Source organism: Macaca nemestrina, chromosome 10 (assembly GCF_043159975.1).
Source record: "Macaca nemestrina isolate mMacNem1 chromosome 10, mMacNem.hap1, whole genome shotgun sequence".
In the NCBI taxonomy this organism is placed as follows: domain Eukaryota; kingdom Metazoa; phylum Chordata; class Mammalia; order Primates; family Cercopithecidae; genus Macaca; species Macaca nemestrina.
The window spans coordinates 70,217,744-70,227,861 of NC_092134.1; the positions used below are offsets into that span (position 1 = coordinate 70,217,744).

The 10,118-nt window shown below is 39.4% G+C and overlaps 1 pseudogene; it reads left to right on the forward strand.

Moving 5' to 3' along the window:
• The first annotated feature begins 255 nt into the window (after positions 1-255).
• On the forward strand, positions 256-746 carry LOC112425266 (probable ribosome biogenesis protein RLP24 pseudogene; annotated as a pseudogene).
• The last annotated feature ends 9,372 nt before the right edge of the window (positions 747-10,118 follow it).

Sequence of the window (10,118 nt, forward strand, 5' to 3'; positions counted from 1 at the left end):
ACGCACCTTTCAAGACCCAATTTGAGCCCACTTTCTGAAACTAAGAAATATTCCCTTATGACATTAGTGAGAACTCATTCTCATTTTCAAAGCACCTGTAGTGATAGCAATAGTAATAATACCTAATGTTATTTAGGTGTAACAAGCACTGTAACAAGCACTAAGATTAGCACATTATTTTGTCTGCTAAAAAATCACATATTTACCACCTCTCAAGCTTGGTGTTTGGTCAGTGGGGATCCACACGGGTTCAACATGTGTATGGAGAAGTGTTATTTCTATTTGGGGCCGATCCACCCTGACCACGGCATGATGTTCATCCACAAGAACTTCAAGGTGTTCAGATTTTGTAAATCTAAATGTCATTAAAACTTTAAAAAGAAGCGCAATTCTTGCAAGGTCATGTGGACTAAAGCATTCCAGAAAGCAGCTGGTGAAAAGATTACAGTGGATAATTCATTTAAATATGAAAAATATAGAAAGGAATCTATCAAATACCAGTGAGAGCTATGGAATAAAACTATTGATGCAATGAAGACAGTTGAAGAGATCAAACAGAAACGCCAAGCTAACTTTACAATGAACAGATTGAAGAAAAATAGTGCTACAGAAAGTTCAGGATATATTAAAGAAGTCAAGCAAAACATCCATCTCATCGGAGCCCCTCTGGCAGGCAGAGAAAGCAGCTGGAAGAGAAAATGGTACAGCCATTACAACAAGATGTGGACATGGAAGATGCTTCTTAAAAATCTCACTGTAACTATTTCTATATGTACACTTGAAAATGTCCTTTGGAGATTTGGAACTGCTAAATTATTGGTTTTTCTTTTTTTACATAAGGTCACTTAGATGAAAAGTGATAAAATACGTATTTCCTACATTACTGTCTACAAAACATCAGTTATTATAAATGTTAGATTGCATCTCAATGTTAAATCTTCATTGAGAGATGTAGTTACATAAATCATGAAAATTCTGTTTATAACTATAGAAGTGAATTGTGGGCATAAAATGGTCATGCCATTTGGATAATGTCACAAGGCAGCATTTATACAGTAACTAATGACAAAAATTCATGGCTAGTGAGATATAAAATAAAATCTTTGCAGTAAAATATTTCATTTATTAATGTTATAAAATCAGGGGGATACAGCAAGGAACAAACAATTTGTATGACAGGGTTGAATATCTTTTATTTTGACTTCAGTGTTTCCTGTTTTGGTTTATTAGCATCTTAGAACAGCATAATGACATCGTTTGATGGGGCCTAATTATACTGGACTGTTTTGACCTGGTTACCTGGTTTAGCCATTCTGATAGGTAATTGTGGATGTTGTAAATGAGAACTGAATAATCTCTGCCTGAAATGGCACTATACCCTATAATTTCCACTTTGGAGAATACTCAGTTCTAACTTGTGATTCCTGGTAGAACAGGCTTTATTTTTCTAGCCTAGCAATGACTGAGAAGCAGAGGAATCCCAGTGCCTTTTAAAATGTATTGTGTGATTTTCTTTTAAAAAGCTTCTAACTGTTTTTGGAAAGTAGACTTTATGAGTAGAACATCTGTTCATTATTTGCAGGTTAAAAAAAAAAAAATCGCACATTTAAGTAGGTGTTAGCATCCCCGTTATACAGATGAGGAAACTAAGGGAGTGATACAAAATACCTTGAATTGTAAAAAAGCATTACAATCTAGGTCTATCTGCTTCAGACTACAGGCACCTGTATTACCACCTGCATCTTGCAGGGCTCTGAACATTGCTACACTGGCTTTCTTTCTGTCACAGAATTTTAAACCCATCCTCAGCAGGACAACATTTTTGAAATATTAATTTTTTCCCTTCTCCTCATATTTTCTACTCCATTTGCAGAGATAACAGGTCCTGAACTCGTTGCCACAGGGGAAAGATATGATAGATCCAAAAGTAGAACATAGCTGAGGAGACTCTTCTGGTAGACTGGAAATTCTGTGAACTCCAAGATTGATAGGATATTTGGGACAGGCTTCATGAAATACAGCAGGTCTTCCCTTCATTAACAACCCCTCTTTCCACTCACCGACTCTTTAAAAGGGAAAGGTGGAAGAAGGAAGGCCAGGAGAGAAGCAGGGAAAGCAGTGACCTAGATGGCTATCCGAGAGAGGAAACCTATATCCCAGTTCCCAGGTTTGAGTTGGAGAGAGTGAATGCTTTGGGTATATATGGAAGTAGACATGGATCTTAGAGAGTTTCAGAAAAATTACTGTGCCTCAGAGTGTCATGAAAACCTCAATTACAGCACTGAAGAAGAGGTAGACTTTGGTTCTGAAGGGACCAGAGAAGAAGGAGCTTCTCAGAAGTAATCAACAATGTAACCATTACCATCCCTTGGGTTGTACAACTGGGGAAACTCCCTGGCCTTGTACCAGGAGGGAGGTATGGAATGCTGCACCTGAACCCTTGTGTTAGTCTATTCTCACACTGCTAATAAAGACATACCTGAGACTGGGTAGTTTACAAAGGAAAGAGGTTTAATTTACTCACAGTTTCAGATGGCTAGGGAGGCCTCACAATCATGGTGGAAGGCAAAGGAGGAGCAAAGTCACATCTTACATGGTGGCAGGCAAAAAAGCTTGTACAGGGGAACTCCCATTTATAAAACCATTAGATCTCATGAGACTTATTCACTACCATGAGAACAGTATGGGGGAAACCACCCCATGATTCAATTATCTTCCACCTGAACCCATTCTTGATATGTGGGGATTATTATAATTCAAGGTGAGATTTGGGTGGAGACACAGCCAAACCATAACAACCCTGTTTTCTGAACATCACTAAAATTCAGTGTTATTATATATGACCCGGGATTTAATCTAGTATAGTGGGAATACAGGTGAAACAAAAATTTATGATTATTGTGTCTGAATGATGAATTCAAGGCTCTCTATTTTGGCATATGTGTAAAGTTTTTCATAATTAAAAAAAAACTTTAATTCTAAATTTTCTGTCTTTAATACTATCCCAAAGGTCTTAGAAGACAACAGCAATTTAGTCTCTTTCCAACTGCAATGACCTTGGGCATGACTGGCCCACAATGGATGAGTTGAACCAGGCCATATGCATTATTTAGGAAGGCTCTGCCAGCATAGATCAATGCAAGAATAATGATGGAATAATGAATGTCTCATTGATACCTGCAAGATACTGATCATTTATTGCTTCCCCTTTCTCTTTCGTCCTATTAATACCTGCAAGATATTGATAATTTATTGCTTCTCCTTTCTCTTTCATCCTCTGCTTTAGACCTTACCACATAAAGCCCCTGAAATTTATTGTTAAATAGGTACATGAGATATACAGTAACATCATAAATGGATTTTATCAAGGAAGAAGCTGAAACTACAAGAAATCCAAATACCTGGCCCAGATAAGATAGCAACAGGGAACAAGTCCAGAGTTTTAACCTAGTTTCTATCACAGAAGTCTTTACTCTTTCTTGTATACCATACTCATTCTCTAGCTCCTTAAGTTTAGGTATTTTGTTTTAACAAATCTTTGTATATCACACAGTCTAGAAATAGAAACCCAGAGTCAAGGTCCTGAATTTTAACCAGTTGCTTGGAGAAATCACATGACCTCTACAGGCCTCATATACTTCTTTGATGGCTAGATAATAATAGTTAACATTTATGGACTACTTTATGGTAGACATTGTTAAGCACATCATATACAGTAGCTTAATTAACTCTCAAGTCACCCTATACCTATGTAATAGCTATAATTAAATCATGTATATAGAAAAAGAATAAAAGACTGAGGGAGATGAATTATTTGGGCAGGTTCATAGAGCTAAAATTGTGGGATCATGAATCAAATGCAGACTCTCTGACTCCATTCCAAAGCATGAACCCTTAACTACTTACTGTGTATACAGACTTCTATAAGACAGTTCCATGGTCTCTTCCAGCTCTACAGTCTATGACCCTGTATAACTGCAGACTTTCTCAAGTAGAATCTTTCAGATTCCCTAACTTCCCTTATAGAAGTGTTTCCCTGTAATTATTTTTAAAAATCAAATTGAAGTTCAGAATCCCCCACAGTTAGGATAACTCTCCACAGTTCACCCTTAATGCTGCTCTTACAGGTTTGTTCTGTTATTCCATAGTTCCTTTTAGCACAGTTTACTGTCTTCGAATGGCTTACACAAGCCAAGCTTACGTGTACCATGAATTTACCTCCACCCTTTAAAAAAATATAATGCCTCTTCTTCCAAAATTCCTTTTTTACCCTAAACCTTCTTTTATCTATGGCAGACACAACAGAAACATTTACTACCAGGTGCAGCTTGTACTAATCCACCCAGGGGCTGATGTACAGGGCACTGTGTCAGTGCTATTTGTCTTACTCCCTGGAATGCCCAGAGATACAAACGATGGTGCTGCTGGTGGGTTGCTGTTCTTGTGCCATGATGATTCAATTCACTCTCTCTGGAGAAGCACGTGAGAGCATGACCTCCGCAGACTGACTAAGCCCAGCCATGGTCACACCACACAGTAGCTGAAAGACCCTTGGCAAGTTATAAAACTTTTCTGTGCCTCACATGTAAAGCATGTATAATAATAGCTCCTTCATAAGATTAGTGTGAAGATTCAGTGAGTTAATATGCACAGAGGTTTTTAAAGAATTCCTGGTACATTGTAAGTCTTAGAAATTTTATCTACTATAAGGCCATTTAACTCCTTGGGTACCAGCCTTCTGTGAACACTTTACAAGGGTAAAAGCCTGTTTCCAAAACACATGGCAAGAGACAGTATATACCGTGGTGGTTAGGAGTAGAGTCTTTAGAGTCAAAAAGACCTAGATTCACATTCCAACTCTTGGCTTGTGAGTTGTGTGAATTTGGGCAAGCACACCTCTCTGAGGCTGTTTCCTCATTGTAGAAGGGAGATAATAATATTATCTTTCCAGGGTGGACATGACAGTGAGAAAGAATAATATACAGGGTACTTAGCCCAGATTCCCTATGAATTAGAGCCTGAGACAAGCTTATATACTAACATTTTTTTGGAGGATATAATCCCAGGACAGAGAAAGTAAAGAAAAAGGATAAATGGGGAAAAGAAGAAGGGAAAGAAAATACAGATGGTTTGTAATCAATGTAGCCATAGCTTCAAAAGAAAACCGCTGGTTGTACAGGGCACCTGCAGGTGGGCAGAACTGTTCATCAAGGGAAGGAAGGAAGAGGGATTTATCTACTGGCTCTCTGTGGTTTTCTACCTCTCATTAGTAAATCTTCAATCCACATTAACTCCTGTGCACTTTTAGTTGTGTCACCAGGTCCTTCTAGGCTGTTACTGGGGAAGGCAGATCCCATATCCTGTCATGAACCTTCTGAACCTGAAAGTGGTGTGAGAAACCAGCACCTCCGTGGATCTGATGAGGTTGGGTCTTGCCACTGGGGCTTCCACAGCTATATCAGAAATCAGCCTTACCTCAGGGGAGATTGACACCTGACTGTGTCAAGATGAGGCTGGGCCCTCTTTTGAGTGAGCAACCAAATAGGAAGAAAGCTGGGCAAAGAGAATTTGGGGAAGTTCATAATTTGTTCCAGTACGGCACCCAGTTCAGTGGCTGGTACTTAGTAAACAAATAAATGGTTGCTGACACTGTTAATGGTACAAACACATAATCAGAATGGTAAAAATTCCAGAACTGTATGTGAAACCTGGGAATACTGTATTTCCCTGAAAACTAGTTCTGAATTCTCAAGGTGATGGGGCATTGAGGGCTACCCTCACCAGAAGCCAGGACTGGCCCAGTGGATAGAAAGTGACTACTGTACATTGTGGTTTTGTTTGTTTGTTTGTTTTGAGACCAAGTCTTGCTCTGTTGCCCAGGCTGGAGTGCAGTGGTGCAATCTCAGCTCACTGTAAGCTCTGCCTCCTGGGTTCATGCCATTCTCCTGCCTCAGCCTCCAGAGTAGCTGGGACTACAGGTGCCCACCACCACGCCCGGCTAATTTTTTGTATTTTTAGTAGAGATGGGGTTTCACCGCGTTAGCCAGGATGGTCTCGATCTCCTGACCTTGTGATCCACCCATCTCGGCCTCCCAAAGTGCTGGGATTACAGGCATGAGCCACCACGCCCAGCCTACTGTATATTATGTTTTAAGATTCCTTGACTCTCAAATCATTTTTTCTCCTTATCAGCCTCACTGTCTAAACTTAGCTGTGCAGTGTGTTTCTTGGGCATACACATAAGGGCTTCCAGTGCTCTGAGGGATAGCAGATGGGAAGGTAGATAGAGTCTCAGGGCTTTTGTGTGAGTAGGAATGAGAAAGGGGGCAGAATGTTATGCTTGGGAGAGAGTCTTGATTATGTAAGTGGAATTAGAGATTTCTTAGGAAAAGGACTTAAAGACAAGATGTGGGGAGGACTGAGGCACCATATTGGGAGAAGAGGAATGAAGCTTGGGGGCTGAACACACGCTTGACCTTACTTTATGGTCTTAGCTAGGTCTAAACCTTTGGCATTTGGCCCAAAGTTTTGTGAATCTTAATAAGCCATGTAAATCAAATGGAATTTCTCTGCCCAAAGTTAGTTAGAAAAAATCAAGGTTTAGGCCTGATTTAAAATATAAAACATTCTGTTATAATTCTCCATAAAAGGAACCAGCTCTCCCTTGGATAAATGACTGATTCTAGGGCTGGGACAAGAAGTATAAAGTATGAATCTAGAGCATCTTGTAGCACCAGAAATTAAGGAATTGCTCAAAAAGCAAAACAAGGATTACATGTCAAAAGGACACAGGAGCCAACAGGAAGAGTTTCTAAAGGCCCAGTTGGAATAATTTGACAACAAAATGGATACCATTGTATTAGGTTATAACCCAAAGCATACTATACATATCCATGAGTCCATAATCATATGAATAAACAATTGAATACAGAATAAATATGAGGAAAACAAATCTCTGGTGCAAAAGAATGCCAGATAACTTACTGATATTCCTTTCTCAAAGATGTAGAGCACAACTCCTCCCTCTTTAAGTATGGCCTGCACATGGTAACTTCCTTCCAAAGCCAACTGTGTAAAGGAGGGAAAAAAGTAACTACAGTGGAGAAGTCTGTAAAACACTACCTCAACCAGTGCATCAAGGTTGACATCTACAGAGACAAGTCATGATGACGGGATGATGTGATAAAAGTGGCACTTTAACTCTATGGTCTTTCTCCCCCCAAACCCGTAAACCATGTTTAATCCTGAGAAAACCTTAAGACAAATCCAAATGGAAGAACAGTCTCCAAAATACCTGACCAGTACTCCTCAAACTGTCAAGGCCATCAAAAACATGGAAAGTTTGAGAAAATGTCACAGTCAAGAGGAGTTTAATGGCCAAGCTCAGTGGCTCATGCCTGTAATCCCAGCACTTTGAGGACCCAAGATGGGCAAATCACCTGAGGTCAGGAGCTCAAGACCAGTGTGGCCAACGTGCTGAAACCCTGTCTCTACCAAAAATACCAAAAAAAAAAAAAAAAAAAGCTGGGTGTGGTGATGGATGCCTGTAATCCCAGCTACTTGGGAGGCTGAGGCAGGAGAAGAGCTTGAACCCAGGAGACAGAGGTTGCAGTGAGTCAATTTCATGCCATTGCACTCCAGCCTGGGCAATAAGAGTGAAATTCCATCTCAAAAAAAAAAAAAAAAAAAAAAAAAAGAGTTTAAGGAGACACAACAACGTAATGTCAGTGTGATATCCCAGATAGGATCTTAAAAAAGAAAAAGGGCATTAGGATAAAACAAAAGAAATCTAAATAAAATATGGACTTAATAGCAATGTAGTAATACTGGTTTATTAGTTGTGACAAATGTGCCATATTAATGAAGGATGTTAACAATAGAGGAAACTGGAGACAGGTTACTTCACAAAACCTCTCTGTGCTATGTTTGTAACTTTTCCGAAAATCTGAAACATTCCAAAATTAAAATTTTATTTAAAAACTGCAAAAACCATTTGTCTTACTCTGTCACCCAGGCTGGAGTGCAGTGGCACAATCTCAGCTCACTGCAACCTCCGCCTCCCAGGTTCAAGCAATTCTCATGCCTCGGCCTCCCGAGTAGCTGGGATTACAGGCACCCATCACCACACCCGGCTAATTATTGTATTTTTTAGTAGAGATGGGGTTTCGCCATGTTGGCCAGACTGGTCTCAAACTCCTGACCTCAGGTGACCCGCTCGCCTCGGCCTCCCAAAGTGCTGGGATTATGGGCGTGAGCCACCATGCCCAGTCTTGATTTTCCTTTCTAACTTTGGGCTTGATCATTATGTTATCATTGCTCTTGTGGGGAAATCTTTGAATATGTTCCTTTGGCTTTGACTCAAACAGAGGTAAGGCAATGGACTGGTGTTGGCAAATGATAAACACATAAGCTAAATAATTTTGAAAAAATACTTGTCGGGTATTTTAGGAGTGAGCTTTGCTTTCTGGTATCTACTCTTTAACACTGTTGGCTATCCACCTGGTGAGATGACTCAATAGGGCACACATGAGTGGGTCTTGACATAGTGACTAAAAATATGACCCAGTGCAGCTCAAAGTGTAGTTGTACATGGTGTCAGGAGACCACATCAGAACTCGTATTTTTACAATAACAAGCTGTTGTGCTGCAACAGTGAATTGTGCTTTACAGGTGAGGACTACACACCAGGAACAGACGACGATCCCTTGATAAACAAGAATCCTGTTTTTATTCCCTCTGTGTTAAAACCATCTGTCATAAGAGAAAAAGCAAACAAGCAAAATAAATAAAAGACTATCCAAATCAAATATTCATTTCTTCCCCTTGGTGGATGTAAATATGCTAAATAACATTTTGAATATTGAGGATTCTGAACAAAATAATAACTTAATATTAGTACTTAAACAGTTGGTCTTATTTTTCAGAATATATACAATTATCAATTAGAGGTGATAGAAATATAAGTAATATAAGTAATATTACTTATAAAATATAATATATAAATATAAGTAAATAGTGGAAGAGGAATATCCATAAAACACAATGAACAGATACTGAAAAAATCTCAATTTTGTCAAACTAGCTGTTCAATACCATATATTGAGATCCCTTTGTGTGTTTTATTAAACAATTGAATATCATTTCTTATATTTACAGTGCTTATTTTAACGACTCAAATTATAGAGGATGAAAATGTACAAGTATAGTCATAAATATGTTGTTTTATTCCTCATTTTGGTGAAATACTGCCTTTTTCTAGAAGCATATTTTAAGTAAATTAATTTATGGGAAAACATACAGGTAAAATGTCAGAGCATTTCCATTTTGTAAAAAAGAAACTATAGGAAGTAAAATTTTATGTATTAATCAGTTTCTCTTATTTACTATTTATCAGCTTAAAAATCTTGGAGTGAAACCCCGTCTCTGCTAAAACACAAGAAGAATTAGCCGGGCGTGGCGGTGGGCGCCTGTAGTCCCAGCTACTCAGGAGGCTGAGGCAGGAGAATTGGTTAAACTCGGGAGGCGTAGGTTGCAGTGAGCCGCGATCGCGCCACTGCACTCCAGCCTGGGCGACAGAGCGAGGCTCCGTCTCAAAAAGAAAAAAACAGAGGCTGGGCATAGTGGCTCACGCCTGCTGTCCCAGCACTTTGGGAGGTCTAGACGGGTGGATCACTTGAGCGCAGGAGTTTGAGACCAGCCTAGGCAGCATGGCAAAATACAAAAATTACTCAGGAGTGGTGGTGTGCACCTGTGGTCTTAGCTACTCGGAAGGCTGTGGTGGGAGGTCAAGGATGTAGTGAGTTGTGATCACAGCACTGTACTCCAGTCTAGGTGACAGAGTGAGACTCTGCCTAAAAAAAAAAAAAAAAAAAAGACTGGGAAACTGGCAACCTTGCCTTAATTCGTTTCCAAGTATTTAATATTTTTTAAAACTAGTCTCCCACCCCACGGGAGCATTTGGTAAATGCTCCCCGTATAAATAAAACATTTCAGAAAATTTCCCTTGAGTGAGTGAAAATCAAAGAGCAGATCTGAGCCTTACCCGTATATTTTCTGAAAGGTATCAATCCATACCCAGAAAGCTTATTTTAAGAGAAGTGATGTGTTTCTCTGCTTCA